We start from the raw sequence: 25000 nt of genomic DNA on the forward strand, positions 1-25000 counted from the left end.
CCATCTGTGATTTTTCTGTTCTTACTCTGCAATGACCTTGGCAATGACAGGTTCAAAATAAAATGTATGCAAATTTTATAATGGAGAATGCGGGCATCGATCCCGCTACCTCTCGCATGCTAAGCGAGCGCTCTACCATTTGAGCTAATTCCCCTGTGTGTTTAATCTGCATAACATGAAAAAAGTAACCTCACTGCCTTCCACACTTTATTTGAAGTCCAATTGCCCATAACAGTGTTCAGTTCACTCCTAACTTATGCCTTACCTCCACTTATGGGATGTTTTACAGTTCAGGTTGGCCTGTTTACTACTCGAATATGAGTGATATTGTGCTGTGTGCATCTAGACTCATACCCTACCTAATCTTGAAGTTAAATTTCCCACCAATGAGAAACCAAGGGAGATACCATTTTTGATAGTTATTGCATGTCTAATGCAAGAATAATCACCAGATTATGAGAGTCCAGCAAAAATTACTCATTTTCGCCCAACGTGAGGCTCGAACCCACGACCCTGAGATTAAGAGTCTCATGCTCTACCGACTGAGCTAGCCGGGCTCCCACTTCAAGATGGTATGCAGACTAATCATTTTTTATGAAGGAAATCCATTCCTGGACAATTTTTGGGAGTTATTGCAGGTCTAATGCAAGATTAATCTCCATATTATGAGAGTCAATGCAGTATTCAGGCAAAAATTACTCGTTTTCGCCCAACGTGGAGCTCGAACCCACGACCCTGAGATTAAGAGTCTCATGCTCTACCGACTGAGCTAGCCGGGCTCCCTCCTTAAGACAGTATGCAGACCAATCCCTTTTTGTGAAGAAAATCAAATCCTGGATATTCCTCTACTTTTGTTTTGCAAGGAAAGCCAGATTTATACATCCTTCAGAGGACAGAGTGTCAAAAAAAATAAGAGAAAATGAAAATGGAAGTTGTGAGAACTTCATTTTGAGATTGCATAAGAATTCAAATTCCTCTCACATGCTAAAGAATACCTGAACCCTTTTGATTAAACCACTTTAGTTGTTATAATGAGACCATATTTGAAAGCCATCTGTGATTTTTCTGTTCTTACTCTGCAATGACCTTGGCAATGACAGGTTCAAAATAAAATGTATGCAAATTTTATAATGGAGAATGCGGGCATTGAGCCAGCTACCTCTTGCATGCTAAGCGAGCGCTCTACCATTTGAGCTAATTCCCCTGTGTGTTTAATCTGCATAACATGAAAAAAGTAACCTCACTGCCTTCCACACTTTATCTGCAGTCCAATTGCCCATAACAGTGTTCAGTTCACTGCTAACTTATGCCTTACCTCCACTTATGGGATGTTTTACAGTTCAGGTTGGCCTGTTTACTACTCGAATATGAGTGATATTGTGCTGTGTGCATCTAGACTCATACCCTACCTAATCTTGAAGTTAAATTTCCCACCAATGAGAAACCAAGGGAGATACCATTTTTGATAGTTATTGCATGTCTAATGCAAGAATAATCACCAGATTATGAGAGTCCAGCAAAAATTACTCATTTTCGCCCAACGTGAGGCTCGAACCCACGACCCTGAGATTAAGAGTCTCATGCTCTACCGACTGAGCTAGCCGGGCTCCCACTTCAAGATGGTATGCAGACTAATCATTTTTTATGAAGGAAATCCATTCCTGGACAATTTTTGGGAGTTATTGCAGGTCTAATGCAAGATTAATCTCCATATTATGAGAGTCAATGCAGTATTCAGGCAAAAATTACTCGTTTTCGCCCAACGTGGAGCTCGAACCCACGACCCTGAGATTAAGAGTCTCATGCTCTACCGACTGAGCTAGCCGGGCTCCCTCCTTAAGACAGTATGCAGACCAATCCCTTTTTGTGAAGAAAATCAAATCCTGGATATTCCTCTACTTTTGTTTTGCAAGGAAAGCCAGATTTATACATCCTTCAGAGGACAGAGTGTCAAAAAAAATAAGAGAAAATGAAAATGGAAGTTGTGAGAACTTCATTTTGAGATTGCATAAGAATTCAAATTCCTCTCACATGCTAAAGAATACCTGAACCCTTTTGATTAAACCACTTTAGTTGTTATAATGAGACCATATTTGAAAGCCATCTGTGATTTTTCTGTTCTTACTCTGCAATGACCTTGGCAATGACAGGTTCAAAATAAAATGTATGCAAATTTTATAATGGAGAATGCGGGCATTGAGCCAGCTACCTCTTGCATGCTAAGCGAGCGCTCTACCATTTGAGCTAATTCCCCTGTGTGTTTAATCTGCATAACATGAAAAAAGTAACCTCACTGCCTTCCACACTTTATCTGCAGTCCAATTGCCCATAACAGTGTTCAGTTCACTGCTAACTTATGCCTTACCTCCACTTATGGGATGTTTTACAGTTCAGGTTGGCCTGTTTACTACTCGAATATGAGTGATATTGTGGTGTGTTCATCTAGACTCATACCCTACCTAATCTTGAAGTTAAATTTCCCACCAATGAGAAACCAAGGGAGATACCATTTTTGATAGTTATTGCATGTCTAATGCAAGAATAATCACCAGATTAAGAGGGTCCAGCAAAATTTACTCATTTTCTCCCAATGTGGAGCTCGAACCCACGACCCTGAGATTAAAAGTCTCATGCTCTACCGACTGAGCTAGCCGGGCTCCCACTTCAAGATGGTATGCAGACTAATCATTTTTTATGAAGGAAATCCAGTCCTGGACAATTTTTGGGAGTTGTTGCAGGTCTAATGCAAGATTAATCTCCATATTATGAGAGAAAATGCAATATTCAGGCAAAAATTACTCGTTTTCGCCCAACGTGGGGCTCGAACCCACGACCCTGAGATTAAGAGTCTCATGCTCTACCGACTGAGCTAGCCGGGCTCCCTCCTTAAGACAGTATGCAGACCAATCCCTTTTTGTGAAAAAAATCAAATCCTGGATATTCCTCTACTCTTGTTTTGCAAGGAAAGCCAGATTTATACATCCTTCAGAGGACAGAGTGTCAAAAAAAATAAGAGAAAATGAAAACGGAAGTTGTGAGAACTTCATTTTGAGATTGCATAAGAATTCAAATTCCTCTCACATGCTAAAGAATACCTGAACCCTTTTGATTAAACCACTTTAGTTGTTATAATGAGACCATATTTGAAAGCCATCTGTGATTTTTCTGTTCTTACTCTGCAATGACCATGGGCAATGACAAGTTAAAAATAAAATGTATGCAAATTTTATAATGGAGAATGCGGGCATCGATCCCGCTACTTCTCACATGCTAAGCGAGCGCTCTACCATTTGAGCTAATTCCCCTGTGTGTTTAATCTGCATAACATGAAAAAAGTAACCTCACTGCCTTCCACACTTTATTTGCAGTCCAATTGCCCATAACAGTGTTCAGTTCACTCCTAACTTATGCCTTACCTCCACTTATGGGATGTTTTACAGTTCAGGTTGGCCTGTTTACTACTCGAATATGAGTGATATTGTGGTGTGTTCATCTAGACTCATACCCTACCTAATCTTGAAGTTAAATTTCCCACCAATGAGAAACCAAGGGAGATACCATTTTTGATAGTTATAGCATGTCTAATGCAAGAATAATCACCAGATTATGAGGATCCAGCAAAAATTACTCATTTTCGCCCAACGTGGAGCTCGAACCCACGACCCTGAGATTAAATGTCTCATGCTCTACCGACTGAGCTAGCCGGGCTCCCACTTCAAGATGGTATGCGGACTAATCATTTTTTATGAAGGAAATCCAGTCCTGGACAATTTTTGGGAGTTATTGCAGGTCTAATGCAAGATTAATCTCCATATTATGAGAGTCAATGCAATATTCAGGCAAAAATTACTCGTTTTCGCCCAACGTGGGGCTCGAACCCACGACCCTGAGATTAAGAGTCTCATGCTCTACCGACTGAGCTAGCCGGGCTCCCTCCTTAAGACAGTATGCAGACCAATCCCTTTTTGTGAAGAAAATCAAATCCTGGATATTCCTCTACTCTTGTTTTGCAAGGAAAGCCTGATTTATACATCCTTCGGAGGACAGTGTCAAAAAAAATAAGAGAAAATGAAAATGGAAGTTGTGAAAACTTCATTTTGAGATTGAATAAGAATTCAAATTCCTCTCACATGCTAAAGAATACCTGAACCCTTTTGATTAAACCACTTTAGTTGTTATAATGAGACCATATTTGAAAGCCATCTGTGATTTTTCTGTTCTTACTCTGCAATGACCTTGGCAATGACAAGTTAAAAATAAAATGTATGCAAATTTTATAATGGAGAATGCGGGCATCGAGCCCGCTACCTCGCGCATGATAAGCGAGCGCTTTACTATTTGAGCTAATTCCCCTGTGTGTTTAATCTGCATAACATGAAAAACGTAACCTTACTGCGTTCCACACTTTATTTGAAGTCCAATTGCCCATAACAGTGTTCAGTTCACTCCTAATTTATGCCTTACTTCCACTTATGGGATGTTTTACAGTTCAGGTTGGCCTGTTTACTACTCGAATATGAGTGATATTGCGCTGTGTTCATCTAGACTCATACCCTAGCTAATCTTGAAGTTAAATTTCCCACCAATGAGAAACCAAGGGAGATACCATTTCTGATAGTTATTGCATGTCTAATGCAAGAATATTCACCAGATTATGAGAGTCAATGCAATAATCCAGCAAAAATAACTCATTTTCGCCCAACGTGGGGCTCGAACCCACGACCCTGAGATTAAGAGTCTCATGCTCTACCGACTGAGCTAGCCGGGCTCCCTCCTTAAGACAGTATGCAGACCAATCCCTTTTTGTGAAAAAAATCAAATCCTGGATATTCCTCTACTCTTGTTTTGCAAGGAAAGCCAGATTTATACATCCTTCAGAGGACAGAGTGTCAAAAAAAATAAGAGAAAATGAAAATGGAAGTTGTGAGAACTTCATTTTGAGATTGCATAAGAATTCAAATTCCTCTCACATGCTAAAGAATACCTGAACCCTTTTGATTAAACCACTTTAGTTGTTATAATGAGACCATATTTGAAAGCCATCTGTGATTTTTCTGTTCTTACTCTGCAATGACCATGGGCAATGACAAGTTAAAAATAAAATGTATGCAAATTTTATAATGGAGAATACGGGCATCGATCCCGCTACCTCTCGCATGCTAAGCGAGCGCTCTACCATTTGAGCTAATTCCCCTGTGTGTTTAATCTGCATAACATGAAAAAAGTAACCTCACTGCCTTCCACACTTTATTTGCAGTCCAATTTCCCATAACAGTGTTCAGTTCACTCCTAACTTATGCCTTACCTCCACTTATGGGATGTTTTACAGTTCAGGTTGGCCTGTTTACTACTCGAATATGAGTGATATTGTGGTGTGTTCATCTAGACTCATACCCTAGCTAATCTTGAAGTTAAATTTCCCACCAATGAGAAACCAAGGGAGATACCATTTCTGATAGTTATTGCATGTCTAATGCAAGAATATTCACCAGATTATGAGAGTCAATGCAATAATCCAGCAAAAATAACTCATTTTCGCCCAACGTGGGGCTCGAACCCACGACCCTGAGATTAAGAGTCTCATGCTTTACCGACTGAGCTAGCCGGGCTCCCTCCTTAAGACAGTATGCAGACCAATCCCTTTTTGTGAAGAAAATCAAATCCTGGATATTCCTCTACTCTTGTTTTGCAAGGAAAGCCTGATTTATACATCCTTCAGAGGACAGAGTGTCAAAAAAAATAAGAGAAAATGAAAATGGAAGTTGTGAAAACTTCATTTTGAGATTGCATAAGAATTCAAATTCCTCTCACATGCTAAAGAATACCTGAACCCTTTTGATTAAACCTCTTTAGTTGTTATAATGAGACCATATTTGAAAGCCATCTGTGATTTTTCTGTTCTTACTCTGCAATGACCTTGGCAATGACAAGTTAAAAATAAAATGTATGCAAATTTTATAATGGAGAATGCGGGCATCGAGCCCGCTACCTCGCGCATGATAAGCGAGCGCTTTACTATTTGAGCTAATTCACCTGTGTGTTTAATCTGCATAACATGAAAAAAGTAACCTCACTGCCTTCCACACTTTATTTGAAGTCCAATTGCCCATAACAGTGTTCAGTTCACTCCTAACTTATGCCTTACCTTCACTTATGGGATGTTTTACAGTTCAGGTTGGCCTGTTTACTACTCGAATATGAGTGATATTGTGGTGTGTTCATCTAGACTCATACCCTACCTAATCTTGAAGTTAAATTTCCCACCAATGAGAAACCAAGGGAGATACCATTTTTGATAGTTATTGCATGTCTAATGCAAGAATAATCACCAGATTATGAGGATCCAGCAAAAATTACTCATTTTCGCCCAACGTGGAGCTCGAACCCACGACCCTGAGATTAAATGTCTCATGCTCTACCGACTGAGCTAGCCGGGCTCCCACTTCAAGATGGTATGCGGACTAATCATTTTTTATGAAGGAAATCCAGTCCTGGACAATTTTTGGGAGTTATTGCAGGTCTAATGCAAGATTAATCTCCATATTATGAGAGTCAATGCAATATTCAGGCAAAAATTACTCGTTTTCGCCCAACGTGGGGCTCGAACCCACGACCCTGAGATTAAGAGTCTCATGCTCTACCGACTGAGCTAGCCGGGCTCCCTCCTTAAGACAGTATGCAGACCAATCCCTTTTTGTGAAGAAAATCAAATCCTGGATATTCCTCTACTCTTGTTTTGCAAGGAAAGCCTGATTTATACATCCTTCAGAGGACAGTGTCAAAAAAAATAAGAGAAAATGAAAATGGAAGTTGTGAAAACTTCATTTTGAGATTGAATAAGAATTCAAATTCCTCTCACATGCTAAAGAATACCTGAACCCTTTTGATTAAACCACTTTAGTTGTTATAATGAGACCATATTTGAAAGCCATCTGTGATTTTTCTGTTCTTACTCTGCAATGACCTTGGCAATGACAAGTTAAAAATAAAATGTATGCAAATTTTATAATGGAGAATGCGGGCATCGAGCCCGCTACCTCGCGCATGATAAGCGAGCGCTTTACTATTTGAGCTAATTCCCCTGTGTGTTTAATCTGCATAACATGAAAAAAGTAACCTTACTGCGTTCCACACTTTATTTGAAGTCCAATTGCCCATAACAGTGTTCAGTTCACTCCTAACTTATGCCTTACCTCCACTTATGGGATGTTTTACAGTTCAGGTTGGCCTGTTTACTACTCGAATATGAGTGATATTGCGCTGTGTTCATCTAGACTCATACCCTAGCTAATCTTGAAGTTAAATTTCCCACCAATGAGAAACCAAGGGAGATACCATTTCTGATAGTTATTGCATGTCTAATGCAAGAATATTCACCAGATTATGAGAGTCAATGCAATAATCCAGCAAAAATTACTCATTTTCGCCCAACGTGGGGCTCAAACCCACGACCCTGAGATTAAGAGTCTCATGCTCTACCGACTGAGCTAGCCGGGCTCCCTCCTTAAGACAGTATGCAGACCAATCCCTTTTTGTGAAAAAAATCAAATCCTGGATATTCCTCTACTCTTGTTTTGCAAGGAAAGTCAGATTTATACATCCTTCAGAGGACAGAGTGTCAAAAAAAATAAGAGAAAATGAAAATGGAAGTTGTGAGAACTTCATTTTGAGATTGCATAAGAATTCAAATTCCTCTCACATGCTAAAGAATACCTGAACCCTTTTGATTAAACCACTTTAGTTGTTATAATGAGACCATATTTGAAAGCCATCTGTGATTTTTCTGTTCTTACTCTGCAATGACCATGGGCAATGACAAGCTAAAAATAAAATGTATGCAAATTTTATAATGGAGAATGCGGGCATCGATCCCGCTACCTCTCGCATGCTAAGCGAGCGCTCTACCATTTGAGCTAATTCCCCTGTGTGTTTAATCTGCATAACATGAAAAAAGTAACCTCACTGCCTTCCACACTTTATTTGCAGTCCAATTGCCCATAACAGTGTTCAGTTCACTCCTAACTTATGCCTTACCTCCACTTATGGGATGTTTTACAGTTCAGGTTGGCCTGTTTACTACTTGAATATGAGTGATATTGTGGTGTGTTCATCTAGACTCATACCCTACCTAATCTTGAAGTAAAATTTCCCACCAATGAGAAACCAAGGGAGATACCATTTTTGATAGTTATTGCATGTCTAATGCAAGAATAATCACCAGATTATGAGGATCCAGCAAAAATTACTCATTTTCGCCCAACGTGGAGCTCGAACCCACGACCCTGAGATTAAATGTCTCATGCTCTACCGACTGAGCTAGCCGGGCTCCCACTTCAAGATGGTATGCGGACTAATCATTTTTTATGAAGGAAATCCAGTCCTGGACAATTTTTGGGAGTTATTGCAGGTCTAATGCAAGATTAATCTCCATATTATGAGAGTCAATGCAATATTCAGGCAAAAATTACTCGTTTTCGCCCAACGTGTGGCTCGAACCCACGACCCTGAGATTAAGAGTCTCATGCTCTACCGACTGAGACAGCCGGGCTCCCTCCTTAAGACAGTATGCAGACCAATCCCTTTTTGTGAAAAAAATCAAATCCTGGATATTCCTCTACTCTTGTTTTGCAAGGAAAGCCAGATTTATACATCCTTCAGAGGACAGAGTGTCAAAAAAAAATAAGAGAAAATGAAAACGGAAGTTGTGAGAACTTCATTTTGAGATTTCATAAGAATTCAAATTCCTCTCACATGCTAAAGAATACCTGAACCCTTTTGATTAAACCACTTTAGTTGTTATAATGAGACCATATTTGAAAGCCATCTGTGATTTTTCTGTTCTTACTCTGCAATGACCATGGGCAATGACAAGTTAAAAATAAAATGTATGCAAATTTTATAATGGAGAATGCGGGCATCGATCCCGCTACCTCTCGCATGCTAAGCGAGCGCTCTACCATTTGAGCTTATTCCCCTGTGTGTTTAATCTGCATAACATGAAAAAAGTAACCTCACTGCCTTCCACACTTTATTTGCAGTCCAATTGCCCATAACAGTGTTCAGTACACTCCTAACTTATGCCTTACCTCCACTTATGGGATGTTTTACAGTTCAGGTTGGCCTGTTTACTACTCGAATATGAGTGATATTGTGGTGTGTTAATCTAGACTCATACCCTACCTAATCTTGAAGTTAAATTTCCCACCAATGAGAAACCAAGGGAGATACCATTTTTGATAGTTATTGCATGTCTAATGCAAGAATAATCACCAGATTATGAGAGTCCAGCAAAAATTACTCATTTTCGCCCGACGTGGGGCTCGAACCCACGACCCTGAGATTAAGAGTCTCATGCTCTACCGACTGAGCTAGCCGGGCTCCCACTTCAAGATGGTATGCAGACTAATAATTTTTTATGAAGGAAATCCATTCCTGGACAATTTTTGGGAGTTATTGCAGGTCTAATGCAAGATTAATCTCCATATTATGAGAGTCAATGCAATATTCAGGCAAAAATTACTCATTTTCGCCCAACGTGGGGCTCGAACCCACGACCCTGAGATTAAGAGTCTCATGCTCTACCGACTGAGCTAGCCGGGCTCCCTCCTTAAGACAGTATGCAGACCAATCCCTTTTTGTGAAAAAAAATCAAATCCTGGATATTCCTCTACTCTTGTTTTGCAAGGAAAGCCAGATTTATACATCCTTCAGAGGACAGAGTGTCAAAAAAAATAAGAGAAAATGAAAATGGAAGTTGTGAGAACTTCATTTTGAGATTGCATAAGAATTCAAATTCCTCTCACATGCTAAAGAATACCTGAACCCTTTTGATTAAACCACTTTAGTTGTTATAATGAGACCATATTTGAAAGCCATCTGTGATTTTTCTGTTCTTACTCTGCAATGACCATGGGCAATGACAAGTTAAAAATAAAATGTATGCAAATTTTATAATGGAGAATGCGGGCATCGATCCCGCTACCTCTCGCATGCTAAGCATTGCTTTACCATTTGAGCTAATTCCACTGTGTGTTTAATCTGCATAACATGAAAAAAGTAACCTCACTGCCTTCCACACTTTATTTGAAGTCCAATTGCCCATAACAGTGTTCAGTTCACTCCTAACTTATGCCTTACCTCCACTTATGGGATGTTTTACAGTTCAGGTTGGCCTGTTTACTACTCGAATATACGTGATATTGTGGTGTGTTCATCTAGACTCATACCCTACCTAATCTTGAAGTTAAATTTCCCACCAATGAGAAACCAAGGGAGATACCATTTTTGATAGTTATTGCATGTCTAATGCAAGAATAATCACCAGATTATGAGGATCCAGCAAAAATTACTCATTTTCGCCCAACGTGGAGCTCGAACCCACGACCCTGAGATTAAATGTCTCATGCTCTACCGACTGAGCTAGCCGGGCTCCCACTTCAAGATGGTATGCGGACTAATCATTTTTTATGAAGGAAATCCAGTCCTGGACAATTTTTGGGAGTTATTGCAGGTCTAATGCAAGATTAATCTCCATATTATGAGAGTCAATGCAATATTCAGGCAAAAATTACTCGTTTTCGCCCAACGTGGGGCTCGAACCCACGACCCTGAGATTAAGAGTCTCATGCTCTACCGACTGAGCTAGCCAGGCTCCCTCCTTAAGACAGTATGCAGACCAATCCCTTTTTGTGAAGAAAATCAAATCCTGGATATTCCTCTACTCTTGTTTTGCAAGGAAAGCCTGATTTATACATCCTTCAGAGGACAGTGTCAAAAAAAATAAGAGAAAATGAAAATGGAAGTTGTGAAAACTTCATTTTGAGATTGAATAAGAATTCAAATTCCTCTCACATGCTAAAGAATACCTGAACCCTTTTGATTAAACCACTTTAGTTGTTATAATGAGACCATATTTGAAAGCCATCTGTGATTTTTCTGTTCTTACTCTGCAATGACCTTGGCAATGACAAGTTAAAAATAAAATGTATGCAAATTTTATAATGGAGAATGCGGGCATCGAGCCCGCTACCTCGCGCATGATAAGCGAGCGCTTTACTATTTGAGCTAATTCCCCTGTGTGTTTAATCTGCATAACATGAAAAAATTAACCTTACTGCGTTCCACACTTTATTTGAAGTCCAATTGCCCATAACAGTGTTCAGTTCACTCCTAACTTATGCCTTACCTCCACTTATGGGATGTTTTACAGTTCAGGTTGGCCTGTTTACTACTCGAATATGAGTGATATTGCGCTGTGTTCATCTAGACTCATACCCTAGCTAATCTTGAAGTTAAATTTCCCACCAATGAGAAACCAAGGGAGATACCATTTCTGATAGTTATTGCATGTCTAATGCAAGAATATTCACCAGATTATGAGAGTCAATGCAATAATCCAGCAAAAATTACTCATTTTCGCCCAACGTGGGGCTCAAACCCACGACCCTGAGATTAAGAGTCTCATGCTCTACCGACTGAGCTAGCCGGGCTCCCTCCTTAAGACAGTATGCAGACCAATCCCTTTTTGTGAAAAAAATCAAATCCTGGATATTCCTCTACTCTTGTTTTGCAAGGAAAGCCAGATTTATACATCCTTCAGAGGACAGAGTGTCAAAAAAATAAGAGAAAATGAAAATGGAAGTTGTGAGAACTTCATTTTGAGATTGCATAAGAATTCAAATTCCTCTCACATGCTAAAGAATACCTGAACCCTTTTGATTAACCCACTTTAGTTGTTATAATGAGACCATATTTGAAAGCCATCTGTGATTTTTCTGTTCTTACTCTGCAATGACCATGGGCAATGACAAGTTAAAAATAAAATGTATGCAAATTTTATAATGGAGAATGCGGGCATCGATCCCGCTACCTCTCGCATGCTAAGCGAGCGCTCTACCATTTGAGCTAATTCCCCTGTGTGTTTAATCTGCATAACATGAAAAAAGTAACCTCACTGCCTTCCACACTTTATTTGCAGTCCAATTGCCCATAACAGTGTTCAGTTCACTCCTAACTTATGCCTTACCTCCACTTATGGGATGTTTTACAGTTCAGGTTGGCCTGTTTACTACTTGAATATGAGTGATATTGTGGTGTGTTCATCTAGACTCATACCCTACCTAATCTTGAAGTAAAATTTCCCACCAATGAGAAACCAAGGGAGATACCATTTTTGATAGTTATTGCATGTCTAATGCAAGAATAATCACCAGATTATGAGGATCCAGCAAAAATTACTCATTTTCGCCCAACGTGGAGCTCGAACCCACGACCCTGAGATTAAATGTCTCATGCTCTACCGACTGAGCTAGCCGGGCTCCCACTTCAAGATGGTATGCGGACTAATCATTTTTTATGAAGGAAATCCAGTCCTGGACAATTTTTGGGAGTTATTGCAGGTCTAATGCAAGATTAATCTCCATATTATGAGAGTCAATGCAATATTCAGGCAAAAATTACTCATTTTCGCCCAACGTGGGGCTCGAACCCACGACCCTGAGATTAAGAGTCTCATGCTCTACCGACTGAGCTAGCCGGGCTCCCTCCTTAAGACAGTATGCAGACCAATCCCTTTTTGTGAAAAAAATCAAATCCTGGATATTCCTCTACTCTTGTTTTGCAAGGAAAGCCAGATTTATACATCCTTCAGAGGACAGAGTGTCAAAAAAAATAAGAGAAAATGAAAATGGAAGTTGTGAGAACTTCATTTTGAGATTGCATAAGAATTCAAATTCCTCTCACATGCTAAAGAATACCTGAACCCTTTTGATTAAACCACTTTAGTTGGTATAATGAGACCATATTTGAAAGCCATCTGTGATTTTTCTGTTCTTACTCTGCAATGACCATGGGCAATGACAAGTTAAAAATAAAATGTATGCAAATTTTATAATGGAGAATGCGGGCATCGATCCCGCTACCTCTCGCATGCTAAGCGAGCGCTCTACCATTTGAGCTAATTCCCCTGTGTGTTTAATCTGCATAACATGAAAAAAGTAACCTCACTGCCTTCCACACTTTATTTGAAGTCCAATTGCCCATAACAGTGTTCAGTTCACTCCTAATTTATGCCTTACCTCCACTTATGGGATGTTTTACAGTTCAGGTTGGCCTGTTTACTACTCGATTATGAGTGATATTGTGGTGTGTTCATCTAGACTCATACTCTACCTAATCTTGAAGTTAAATTTCCCACCAATGAGAAACCAAGGGAGATACCATTTTTGATAGTTATTGCATGTCTAATGCAAGAATAATCACCAGATTATGAGAGTCCAGCAAAAATTACTCATTTTCGCCCAACGTGGAGCTCGAACCCACGACCCTGAGATTAAAAGTCTCATGCTCTACCGACTGAGCTAGCCGGGCTCCCACTTCAAGATGGTATGCAGACTAATCATTTTTTATGAAGGAAATCCAGTCCTGGACAATTTTTGGGAGTTATTGCAGGTCTAATGCAAGAATAATCTCCATATTATGAGAGTCAATGCAATATTCAGGCAAAAATTACTCGTTTTCGCCCAACGTGGGGCTCGAACCCACGACCCTGAGATTAAGAGTCTCATGCTCTACCGACTGAGCTAGCTGGGCTCCCTCCTTAAGACAGTATGCAGACCAATCCCTTTTTGTGAAGAAAATCAAATCCTGGATATTCCTCTACTCTTGTTTTGCAAGGAAAATCCAGATTTATACATCCTTCAGAGGACAGAGTGTCAAAAAAAATAAGAGAAAATGAAAACGGAAGTTGTGAGAACTTCATTTTGAGATTGCATAAGAATTCAAATTCCTCTCACATGCTAAAGAATACCTGAACCCTTTTGATTAAACCACTTTAGTTGTTATAATGAGACCATATTTGAAAGCCATCTGTGATTTTTCTGTTCTTACTCTGCAATGACCTTGGCAATGACAAGTTAAAAATAAAATGTATGCAAATTTTATAATGGAGAATGCGGGCATCGATCCCGCTACCTCTCGCATGCTAAGCAAGTCCTCTACCATTTGAGCTAATTCCCCTGTGTGTTTAATCGGCATAACATGAAAAAAGTAACCTCACTGCCTTCCACACTTTATTTGAAGTCCAATTGCCCATAACAGTGGTCAGTTCACTCCTAACTTATGCCTTACCTCCACTTATGGGATGTTTTACAGTTCAGGTTGGCCTGTTTACTACTCGAATATGAGTGATATTGTGGTGTGTTCATCTAGACTCATACCCTACCTAATCTTGAAGTTACATTTCCCACCAATGAGAAACCAAGGGAGATACCATTTTTGATAGTTATTGCATGTCTAATGCAAGAATAATCACCAGATTATGAGAGTCCAGCAAAAATTACTCATTTTCGCCCAACGTGAGGCTCGAACCCACGACCCTGAGATTAAGAGTCTCATGCTCTACCGACTGAGCTAGCCGGGCTCCCACTTCAAGATGGTATGCAGACTAATCATTTTTTATGAAGGAAATCCATTCCTGGACAATTTTTGGGAGTTATTGCAGGTCTAATGCAAGATTAATCTCCATATTATGAGAGTCAATGCAGTATTCAGGCAAAAATTACTCGTTTTCGCCCAACGTGGAGCTCGAACCCACGACCCTGAGATTAAGAGTCTCATGCTCTACCGACTGAGCTTGCCGGGCTCCCTCCTTAAGACAGTATGCAGACCAATCCCTTTTTGTGAAGAAAATCAAATCCTGGATATTCCTCTACTCTTGTTTTGCAAGGAAAGCCAGATTTATACATCCTTCAGAGGACAGAGTGTCAAAAAAAATAAGAGAAAATGAAAATGGAAGTTGTGAGAACTTCATTTTGAGATTGCATAAGAATTCAAATTCCTCTCACATGCTAAAGAATACCTGAACCCTTTTGATTAAACCACTTTAGTTGTTATAATGAGACCATATTTGAAAGCCATCTGTGATTTTTCTGTTCTTACTCTGCAATGACCATGGGCAATGACAAGTTAAAAATAAAATGTATGCAAATTTTATAATGGAGAATGCGGGCATCGATCCCGCTACCTCTCGCATGCTAAGCATCGCTTTACCATTTGAGCTAATTCCACTGTGTGTTTAATCTGCATAACATGAAAAAAGTAACCTCACTGCCTTCCACACTTTATTTGAAGTCCAATTGCCCATAACAGTGTTCAGTTCACTCCTAACTTATGCCTTACCTCCACTTATGGGATGTTTTACAGTTCAGGTTGGCCTGTTTACTACTCGAATATACGTGATATTGTGGTGTGTTCATCTAGACTCATACCCTACCTAATCTTGAAGTTAAATTTCCCACCAATGAGAAACCAAGGGAGATACCATTTTTGATAGTTATTGCATGTCTAATGCAAGAATAATCACCAGATTATGAGGATCCAGCAAAAATTACTCATTTTCGCCCAACGTGGAGCTCGAACCCACGACCCTGAGATTAAATGTCTCATGCTCTACCGACTGAGCTAGCCGGGCTCCCACTTCAAGATGGTATGCGGACTAATCATTTTTTATGAAGGAAATCCAGTCCTGGACAATTTTTGGGAGTTATTGCAGGTCTAATGCAAGATTAATCTCCATATTATGAGAGTCAATGCAATATTCAGGCAAAAATTACTCGTTTTCGCCCAACGTGGGGCTCGAACCCACGACCCTGAGATTAAGAGTCTCATGCTCTACCGACTGAGCTAGCCAGGCTCCCTCCTTAAGACAGTATGCAGACCAATCCCTTTTTGTGAAGAAAATCAAATCCTGGATATTCCTCTACTCTTGTTTTGCAAGGAAAGCCTGATTTATACATCCTTCAGAGGACAGTGTCAAAAAAAATAAGAGAAAATGAAAATGGAAGTTGTGAAAACTTCATTTTGAGATTGAATAAGAATTCAAATTCCTCTCACATGCTAAAGAATACCTGAACCCTTTTGATTAAACCACTTTAGTTGTTATAATGAGACCATATTTGAAAGCCATCTGTGATTTTTCTGTTCTTACTCTGCAATGACCTTGGCAATGACAAGTTAAAAATAAAATGTATGCAAATTTTATAATGGAGAATGCGGGCATCGAGCCCGCTACCTCGCGCATGATAAGCGAGCGCTTTACTATTTGAGCTAATTCCCCTGTGTGTTTAATCTGCATAACATGAAAAAATTAACCTTACTGCGTTCCACACTTTATTTGAAGTCCAATTGCCCATAACAGTGTTCAGTTCACTCCTAACTTATGCCTTACCTCCACTTATGGGATGTTTTACAGTTCAGGTTGGCCTGTTTACTACTCGAATATGAGTGATATTGCGCTGTGTTCATCTAGACTCATACCCTAGCTAATCTTGAAGTTAAATTTCCCACCAATGAGAAACCAAGGGAGATACCATTTCTGATAGTTATTGCATGTCTAATGCAAGAATATTCACCAGATTATGAGAGTCAATGCAATAATCCAGCAAAAATTACTCATTTTCGCCCAACGTGGGGCTCAAACCCACGACCCTGAGATTAAGAGTCTCATGCTCTACCGACTGAGCTAGCCGGGCTCCCTCCTTAAGACAGTATGCAGACCAATCCCTTTTTGTGAAAAAAATCAAATCCTGGATATTCCTCTACTCTTGTTTTGCAAGGAAAGCCAGATTTATACATCCTTCAGAGGACAGAGTGTCAAAAAAAATAAGAGAAAATGAAAATGGAAGTTGTGAGAACTTCATTTTGAGATTGCATAAGAATTCAAATTCCTCTCACATGCTAAAGAATACCTGAACCCTTTTGATTAACCCACTTTAGTTGTTATAATGAGACCATATTTGAAAGCCATCTGTGATTTTTCTGTTCTTACTCTGCAATGACCATGGGCAATGACAAGTTAAAAATAAAATGTATGCAAATTTTATAATGGAGAATGCGGGCATCGATCCCGCTACCTCTCGCATGCTAAGCGAGCGCTCTACCATTTGAGCTAATTCCCCTGTGTGTTTAATCTGCATAACATGAAAAAAGTAACCTCACTGCCTTCCACACTTTATTTGCAGTCCAATTGCCCATAACAGTGTTCAGTTCACTCCTAACTTATGCCTTACCTCCACTTATGGGATGTTTTACAGTTCAGGTTGGCCTGTTTACTACTTGAATATGAGTGATATTGTGGTGTGTTCATCTAGACTCATACCCTACCTAATCTTGAAGTAAAATTTCCCACCAATGAGAAACCAAGGGAGATACCATTTTTGATAGTTATTGCATGTCTAATGCAAGAATAATCACCAGATTATGAGGATCCAGCAAAAATTACTCATTTTCGCCCAACGTGGAGCTCGAACCCACGACCCTGAGATTAAATGTCTCATGCTCTACCGACTGAGCTAGCCGGGCTCCCACTTCAAGATGGTATGCGGACTAATCATTTTTTATGAAGGAAATCCAGTCCTGGACAATTTTTGGGAGTTATTGCAGGTCTAATGCAAGATTAATCTCCATATTATGAGAGTCAATGCAATATTCAGGCAAAAATTACTCGTTTTCGCCCAACGTGGGGCTCGAACCCACGACCCTGCGATTAAGAGTCTCATGCTCTACCGACTGAGACAGCCGGGCTCCCTCCTTAAGACAGTATGCAGACCAATCCCTTTTTGTGAAAAAAATCAAATCCTGGATATTCCTCTACTCTTGTTTTGCAAGGAAAGCCAGATTTATACATCCTTCAGAGGACAGAGTGTCAAAAAAAAATAAGAGAAAATGAAAACGGAAGTTGTGAGAACTTCATTTTGAGATTTCATAAGAATTCAAATTCCTCTCACATGCTAAAGAATACCTGAACCCTTTTGATTAAACCACTTTAGTTGTTATAATGAGACCATATTTGAAAGCCATCTGTGATTTTTCTGTTCTTACTCTGCAATGACCATGGGCAATGACAAGTTAAAAATAAAATGTATGCAAATTTTATAATGGAGAATGCGGGCATCGATCCCGCTACCTCTCGCATGCTAAGCGAGCGCTCTACCATTTGAGCTTATTCCCCTGTGTGTTTAATCTGCATAACATGAAAAAAGTAACCTCACTGCCTTCCACACTTTATTTGCAGTCCAATTGCCCATAACAGTGTTCAGTACACTCCTAACTTATGCCTTACCTCCACTTATGGGATGTTTTACAGTTCAGGTTGGCCTGTTTACTACTCGAATATGAGTGATATTGTGGTGTGTTAATCTAGACTCATACCCTACCTAATCTTGAAGTTAAATTTCCCACCAATGAGAAACCAAGGGAGATACCATTTTTGATAGTTATTGCATGTCTAATGCAAGAATAATCACCAGATTATGAGAGTCCAGCAAAAATTACTCATTTTCGCCCGACGTGGGGCTCGAACCCACGACCCTGAGATTAAGAGTCTCATGCTCTACCCACTGAGCTAGGGGGCTCCCACTTCAAGATGGTATGCAGACTAATAATTTTTTATGAAGGAAATCCATTCCTGGACAATTTTTGGGAGTTATTGCAGGTCTAATGCAAGATTAATCTCCATATTATGAGAGTCAATGCAATATTCAGGCAAAAATTACTCGTTTTCGCCCAACGTGGGGCTCGAACCCACGACCCTGAGATTAAGAGTCTCATGCTCTACCGACTGAGCTAGACGGGCTCCCTCCTTTAGACAGTATGCAGACCAATCCCTTTTTGTGAAGAAAATCAAATCCTGGATATTCCTCTACTCTTGTTTTGCAAGGAAAGCCTGATTTATACATCCTTCAGAGGACAGAGTGTCAAAAAAATAAGAGAAAATGAAAATGGAAGTTGTGAAAACTTCATTTTGAGATTGCATAAGAATTCAAATTCCTCTCACATGCTAAAGAATACCTGAACCCTTTTGATTAAACCACTTTAGTTGTTATAATGAGACCATATTTGAAAGCCATCTGTGATTTTTCTGTTCTTACTCTGCAATGACCTTGGCAATGACAAGTTAAAAATAAAATGTATGAAAATTTTATAATGGAGAATGCGGGCATCGAGCCCGCTACCTCGCGCATGATAAGGGAGCGCTTTACTATTTGAGCTAATTCCCCTGTGTGTTTAATCTGCATAACATGAAAAAAGTAACCTTACTGCGTTCCACACTTTATTTGAAGTCCAATTGCCCATAACAGTGTTCAGTTCACTCCTAACTTATGCCTTACCTCCACTTATGGGATGTTTTACAGTTCAGGTTGGCCTGTTTACTACTCGAATATGAGTGATATTGCGCTGTGTTCATCTAGACTCATACCCTAGCTAATCTTGAAGTTAAATTTCCCACCAATGAGAAACCAAGGGAGATACCATTTCTGATAGTTATTGCATGTCTAATGCAAGAATATTCACCAGATTATGAGAGTCAATGCAATAATCCAGCAAAAATTACTCATTTTCGCCCAACGTGGGGCTCGAACCCACGACCCTGAGATTAAGAGTCTCATGCTCTACCGACTGAGCTAGCCGGGCTCCCTCCTTAAGACAGTATGCAGACCAATCCCTTTTTGTGAAAAAAATCAAATCCTGGATATTCCTCTACTCTTGTTTTGCAAGGAAAGCCAGATTTATACATCCTTCAGAGGACAGAGTGTCAAAAAAAATAAGAGAAAATGAAAATGGAAGTTGTGAGAACTTCATTTTGAGATTGCATAAGAATTCAAATTCCTCTCACATGCTAAAGAATACCTGAACCCTTTTGATTAAACCACTTTAGTTGGTATAATGAGACCATATTTGAAAGCCATCTGTGATTTTTCTGTTCTTACTCTGCAATGACCATGGGCAATGACAAGTTAAAAATAAAATGTATGCAAATTTTATAATGGAGAATGCGGGCATTGATCCCGCTACCTCTCGCATGCTAAGCGAGCGCTCTACCATTTGAGCTAATTCCCCTGTGTGTTTAATCTGCATAACATGAAAAAAGTAACCTCACTGCCTTCCACACTTTATTTGAAGTCCAATTGCCCATAACAGTGTTCAGTTCACTCCTAATTTATGCCTTACCTCCACTTATGGGATGTTTTACAGTTCAGGTTGGCCTGTTTACTACTCGATTATGAGTGATATTGTGGTGTGTTCATCTAGACTCATACTCTACCTAATCTTGAAGTTAAATTTCCCACCAATGAGAAACCAAGGGAGATACCATTTTTGATAGTTATTGCATGTCTAATGCAAGAATAATCACCAGACTATGAGAGTCCAGCAAAAATTACTCATTTTCGCCCAACGTGGAGCTCGAACCCACGACCCTGAGATTAAAAGTCTCATGCTCTACCGACTGAGCTAGCCGGGCTCCCACTTCAAGATGGTATGCAGACTAATCATTTTTTATGAAGGAAATCCAGTCCTGGACAATTTTTGGGAGTTATTGCAGGTCTAATGCAAGAATAATCTCCATATTATGAGAGTCAATGCAATATTCAGGCAAAAATTACTCGTTTTCGCCCAACGTGGGGCTCGAACCCACGACCCTGAGATTAAGAGTCTCATGCTCTACCGACTGAGCTAGCTGGGCTCCCTCCTTAAGACAGTATGCAGACCAATCCCTTTTTGTGAAAAAAATCAAATCCTGGATATTCCTCTACTCTTGTTTTGCAAGGAAAATCCAGATTTATACATCCTTCAGAGGACAGAGTGTCAAAAAAAATAAGAGAAAATGAAAACGGAAGTTGTGAGAACTTCATTTTGAGATTGCATAAGAATTCAAATTCCTCTCACATGCTAAAGAATACCTGAACCCTTTTGATTAAACCACTTTAGTTGTTATAATGAGACCATATTTGAAAGCCATCTGTGATTTTTCTGTTCTTACTCTGCAATGACCTTGGCAATGACAAGTTAAAAATAAAATGTATGCAAATTTTATAATGGAGAATGCGGGCATCGATCCCGCTACCTCTCGCATGCTAAGCAAGTCCTCTACCATTTGAGCTAATTCCCCTGTGTGTTTAATCGGCATAACATGAAAAAAGTAACCTCACTGCCTTCCACACTTTATTTGAAGTCCAATTGCCCATAACAGTGGTCAGTTCACTCCTAACTTATGCCTTACCTCCACTTATGGGATGTTTTACAGTTCAGGTTGGCCTGTTTACTACTCGAATATGAGTGATATTGTGGTGTGTTCATCTAGACTCATACCCTACCTAATCTTGAAGTTACATTTCCCACCAATGAGAAACCAAGGGAGATACCATTTTTGATAGTTATTGCATGTCTAATGCAAGAATAATCACCAGATTATGAGAGTCCAGCAAAAATTACTCATTTTCGCCCAACGTGAGGCTCGAACCCACGACCCTGAGATTAAGAGTCTCATGCTCTACCGACTGAGCTAGCCGGGCTCCCACTTCAAGATGGTATGCAGACTAATCATTTTTTATGAAGGAAATCCATTCCTGGACAATTTTTGGGAGTTATTGCAGGTCTAATGCAAGATTAATCTCCATATTATGAGAGTCAATGCAGTATTCAGGCAAAAATTACTCGTTTTCGCCCAACGTGGAGCTCGAACCCACGACCCTGAGATTAAGAGTCTCATGCTCTACCGACTGAGCTTGCCGGGCTCCCTCCTTAAGACAGTATGCAGACCAATCCCTTTTTGTGAAGAAAATCAAATCCTGGATATTCCTCTACTCTTGTTTTGCAAGGAAAGCCAGATTTATACATCCTTCAGAGGACAGAGTGTCAAAAAAAATAAGAGAAAATGAAAATGGAAGTTGTGAGAACTTCATTTTGAGATTGCATAAGAATTCAAATTCCTCTCACATGCTAAAGAATACCTGAACCCTTTTGATTAAACCACTTTAGTTGTTATAATGAGACCATATTTGAAAGCCATCTGTGATTTTTCTGTTCTTACTCTGCAATGACCTTGGCAATGACAAGTTAAAAATAAAATGTATGCAAATTTTATAATGGAGAATGCGGGCATCGAGCCCGCTACCTCTCGCATGCTAAGCGAGCGCTTTACTATTTGAGCTAATTCCCCTGTGTGTTTAATCTGCATAACATGAAAAAAGTAACCTTACTGCGTTCCACACTTTATTTGAAGTCCAATTGCCCATAACAGTGTTCAGTTCACTCCTAACTTATGCCTTACCTCCACTTATGGGATGTTTTACAGTTCAGGTTGGCCTGTTTACTACTCGAATATGAGTGATATTGCGCTGTGTTCATCTAGACTCATACCCTAGCTAATCTTGAAGTTAAATTTCCCACCAATGAGAAACCAAGGGAGATACCATTTCTGATAGTTATTGCATGTCTAATGCAAGAATATTCACCAGATTATGAGAGTCAATGCAATAATCCAGCAAATATTACTCATTTTCGCCCAACGTGGGGCTCGAACCCACGACCCTGAGATTAAGAGTCTCATGCTCTACCGACTGAGCTAGCCGGGCTCCCACTTCAAGATGGTATGCAGACTAATCATTTTTTATGAAGGAAATCCATTCCTGGACAATTTTTGGGAGTTATTGCAGGTCTAATGTAAGATTAATCTCCATATTATGAGAGTCAATGCAATATTCAGGAAAAAATTACTCGTTTTCGCCCAACGTGGGGCTCGAACCCACGACCCTGAGATTAAGAGTCTCATGCTCTACCGACTGAGCTAGCCGGGCTCCCTCCTTAAGACGGTATGCAGACCAATCCCTTTTTGTGAAAAAAATCAAATCCTGGATATTCCTCTACTCTTGTTTTGCAAGGAAAGCCAGATTTATACATCCTTCAGAGGACAGAGTGTCAAAAAAAATAAGAGAAAATGAAAATGGAAGTTGTGAGAACTTCATTTTGAGATTGCATAAGAATTCAAATTCCTCTCACATGCTAAAGAATACCTGAACCCTTTTGATTAAACCACTTTAGTTGTTATAATGAGACCATATTTGAAAGCCATCTGTGATTTTTCTGTTCTTACTCTGCAATGACCATGGGCAATGACAAGTTAAAAATAAAATGTTTGCAAATTTTATAATGGAGAATGCGGGAATCGATCCCGCTACCTCTCGCATGCTAAGCGAGCGCTCTACCATTTGTGCTAATTCCCCTGTGTGTTTAATCTGCATAACATGAAAAAAGTAACCTCACTGCCTTCCACACTTTATTTGAAGTCCAATTGCCCATAACAGTGTTCAGTTCACTCCTAACTTATGCCTTACCTCCACTTATGGGATGTTTTACAGTTCAGGTTGGCCTGTTTACTACTCGATTATGAGTGATATTGTGGTGTGTTCATCTAGACTCATACTCTACCTAATCTTGAAGTTAAATTTCCCACCAATGAGAAACCAAGGGAGATACCATTTTTGATAGTTATTGCATGTCTAATGCAAGAATAATCACCAGATTATGAGAGTCCAGCAAAAATTACTCATTTTCGCCCAACGTGGAGCTCGAACCCACGACCCTGAGATTAAGAGTCTCATGCTCTACCGACTGAGCTAGCCGGGCTCCCACTTCAAGGTGGTATGCAGACTAATCATTTTTTATGAAGGAAATCCAGTCCTGGACAATTTTTGGGAGTTATTGCAGGTCTAATGCAAGAATAATCTCCATATTATGAGAGTCAATGCAATATTCAGGCAAAAATTACTCGTTTTCGCCCAACGTGGGGCTCGAACCCACGACCCTGAGATTAAGAGTCTCATGCTCTACCGACTGAGCTAGCCGGGCTCCCTCCTTAAGACAGCATGCAGACCAATCCCTTTTTGTGAAAAAAATCAAATCCTGGATATTCCTCTACTCTTGTTTTGCAAGGAAAGCCGGATTTATACATCCTTCAGAGGACAGAGTGTCAAAAAAAATAAGAGAAAATGAAAACGGAAGTTGTGAGAACTGTATTTTGCGATTGCATAAGAATTCAAATTCCTCTCACATGCTAAAGAATACCTGAACCCTTTTGATTAAACCACTTTAGTTGTTATAATGAGACCATATTTGAAAGCCATCTGTGATTTTTCTGTTCTTACTCTGCAATGACCTTGGCAATGACAAGTTAAAAATAAAATATATGCAAATTTTATAATGGAGAATGCAGGCATCGATCCCGCTACCTCTCGCATGCTAAGCGAGCGCTCTACCATTTGAGCTAACTCCCCTGTGTGTTTAATCTGCATAACATGAAAAAAGTAACCTCACAGCCTTCCACACTTTATTTGAAGTCCAATTGCCCATAACAGTGTTCAGTTCACTCCTAACTTATGCCTTACCTCCACTTATGGGATGTTTTACAGTTCAGGTTGGCCTGTTTACTACTCGAATATGAGTGATATTGTGGTGTGTTCATCTAGACTCATACCCTACCTAATCTTGAAGTTAAATTTCCCACCAATGAGAAACCAAGGGAGATACCATTTTTGATAGTTATTGCATGTCTAATGCAAGAATAATCACCAGATTATGAGAGTCCAGCAAAAATTACTCATTTTCGCCCAACGTGAGGCTCGAACCCACGACCCTGAGATTAATAGTCTCATGCTCTACCGACTGAGCTAGCCGGGCTCCCACTTCAAGATGGTATGCAGACTAATCATTTTTTATGAAGGAAATCCATTCCTGGACAATTTTTGGGAGTTATTGCAGGTCTAATGCAAGATTAATCTCCATATTATGAGAGTCAATGCAGTATTCAGGCAAAAATTACTCGTTTTCACCCAACGTGGAGCTCGAACCCACGACCCTGATATTAAGAGTCTCAGGCTCTACCGACTGAGCTAGCCGGGCTCCCTCCTTAAGACAGTATGCAGACCAATCCCTTTTTGTGAAGAAAATCAAATCCTGGATATTCCTCTACTCTTGTTTTGCAAGGAAAGCCAGATTTATACATCCTTCAGAGGACAGAGTGTCAAAAAAAATAAGAGAAAATGAAAATGGAAGTTGTGAGAACTTCATTTTGAGATTGCATAAGAATTCAAATTCCTCTCACATGCTAAAGAATACCTGAACCCTTTTGATTAAACCACTTTAGTTGTTATAATGAGACCATATT

At 39.7% G+C, this 25000-nt stretch overlaps 19 non-coding genes across 19 annotated transcripts; all 19 read right to left on the reverse strand.

Moving 5' to 3' along the window:
• Positions 1-81: 81 nt before the first annotated feature.
• Positions 82-154, reverse strand: TRNAA-AGC (transfer RNA alanine (anticodon AGC)). The gene has a single exon. It is a non-coding gene; the product is annotated as a tRNA-Ala (tRNA).
• Positions 155-2806: 2652 nt separating this feature from the next.
• TRNAK-CUU (transfer RNA lysine (anticodon CUU)) lies at positions 2807-2879 on the reverse strand. Its single transcript has one exon. It is a non-coding gene; the product is annotated as a tRNA-Lys (tRNA).
• A 978-nt stretch (positions 2880-3857) lies between these two features.
• TRNAK-CUU (transfer RNA lysine (anticodon CUU)) lies at positions 3858-3930 on the reverse strand. The gene has a single exon. It is a non-coding gene; the product is annotated as a tRNA-Lys (tRNA).
• Positions 3931-4695: 765 nt separating this feature from the next.
• TRNAK-CUU (transfer RNA lysine (anticodon CUU)) lies at positions 4696-4768 on the reverse strand. Its single transcript has one exon. It is a non-coding gene; the product is annotated as a tRNA-Lys (tRNA).
• A 1818-nt stretch (positions 4769-6586) lies between these two features.
• Positions 6587-6659, reverse strand: TRNAK-CUU (transfer RNA lysine (anticodon CUU)). Its single transcript has one exon. It is a non-coding gene; the product is annotated as a tRNA-Lys (tRNA).
• Positions 6660-7850: 1191 nt separating this feature from the next.
• Positions 7851-7923, reverse strand: TRNAA-AGC (transfer RNA alanine (anticodon AGC)). The gene has a single exon. It is a non-coding gene; the product is annotated as a tRNA-Ala (tRNA).
• A 1382-nt stretch (positions 7924-9305) lies between these two features.
• TRNAK-CUU (transfer RNA lysine (anticodon CUU)) lies at positions 9306-9378 on the reverse strand. The gene has a single exon. It is a non-coding gene; the product is annotated as a tRNA-Lys (tRNA).
• Positions 9379-9527: 149 nt separating this feature from the next.
• Positions 9528-9600, reverse strand: TRNAK-CUU (transfer RNA lysine (anticodon CUU)). Its single transcript has one exon. It is a non-coding gene; the product is annotated as a tRNA-Lys (tRNA).
• A 2241-nt stretch (positions 9601-11841) lies between these two features.
• TRNAA-AGC (transfer RNA alanine (anticodon AGC)) lies at positions 11842-11914 on the reverse strand. The gene has a single exon. It is a non-coding gene; the product is annotated as a tRNA-Ala (tRNA).
• A 552-nt stretch (positions 11915-12466) lies between these two features.
• On the reverse strand, positions 12467-12539 carry TRNAK-CUU (transfer RNA lysine (anticodon CUU)). The gene has a single exon. It is a non-coding gene; the product is annotated as a tRNA-Lys (tRNA).
• A 353-nt stretch (positions 12540-12892) lies between these two features.
• TRNAA-AGC (transfer RNA alanine (anticodon AGC)) lies at positions 12893-12965 on the reverse strand. Its single transcript has one exon. It is a non-coding gene; the product is annotated as a tRNA-Ala (tRNA).
• Positions 12966-13517: 552 nt separating this feature from the next.
• Positions 13518-13590, reverse strand: TRNAK-CUU (transfer RNA lysine (anticodon CUU)). The gene has a single exon. It is a non-coding gene; the product is annotated as a tRNA-Lys (tRNA).
• A 3292-nt stretch (positions 13591-16882) lies between these two features.
• On the reverse strand, positions 16883-16955 carry TRNAA-AGC (transfer RNA alanine (anticodon AGC)). The gene has a single exon. It is a non-coding gene; the product is annotated as a tRNA-Ala (tRNA).
• A 2442-nt stretch (positions 16956-19397) lies between these two features.
• TRNAK-CUU (transfer RNA lysine (anticodon CUU)) lies at positions 19398-19470 on the reverse strand. Its single transcript has one exon. It is a non-coding gene; the product is annotated as a tRNA-Lys (tRNA).
• A 978-nt stretch (positions 19471-20448) lies between these two features.
• On the reverse strand, positions 20449-20521 carry TRNAK-CUU (transfer RNA lysine (anticodon CUU)). The gene has a single exon. It is a non-coding gene; the product is annotated as a tRNA-Lys (tRNA).
• Positions 20522-22339: 1818 nt separating this feature from the next.
• On the reverse strand, positions 22340-22412 carry TRNAK-CUU (transfer RNA lysine (anticodon CUU)). Its single transcript has one exon. It is a non-coding gene; the product is annotated as a tRNA-Lys (tRNA).
• Positions 22413-22561: 149 nt separating this feature from the next.
• TRNAK-CUU (transfer RNA lysine (anticodon CUU)) lies at positions 22562-22634 on the reverse strand. Its single transcript has one exon. It is a non-coding gene; the product is annotated as a tRNA-Lys (tRNA).
• A 978-nt stretch (positions 22635-23612) lies between these two features.
• Positions 23613-23685, reverse strand: TRNAK-CUU (transfer RNA lysine (anticodon CUU)). The gene has a single exon. It is a non-coding gene; the product is annotated as a tRNA-Lys (tRNA).
• A 755-nt stretch (positions 23686-24440) lies between these two features.
• Positions 24441-24513, reverse strand: TRNAN-AUU (transfer RNA asparagine (anticodon AUU)). The gene has a single exon. It is a non-coding gene; the product is annotated as a tRNA-Asn (tRNA).
• Between the last annotated feature and the right edge of the window lie 487 nt (positions 24514-25000).

Source organism: Lissotriton vulgaris, chromosome 1_1 (assembly GCF_964263255.1).
Source record: "Lissotriton vulgaris chromosome 1_1, aLisVul1.2, whole genome shotgun sequence".
Lineage (NCBI taxonomy): Eukaryota > Metazoa > Chordata > Amphibia > Caudata > Salamandridae > Lissotriton > Lissotriton vulgaris.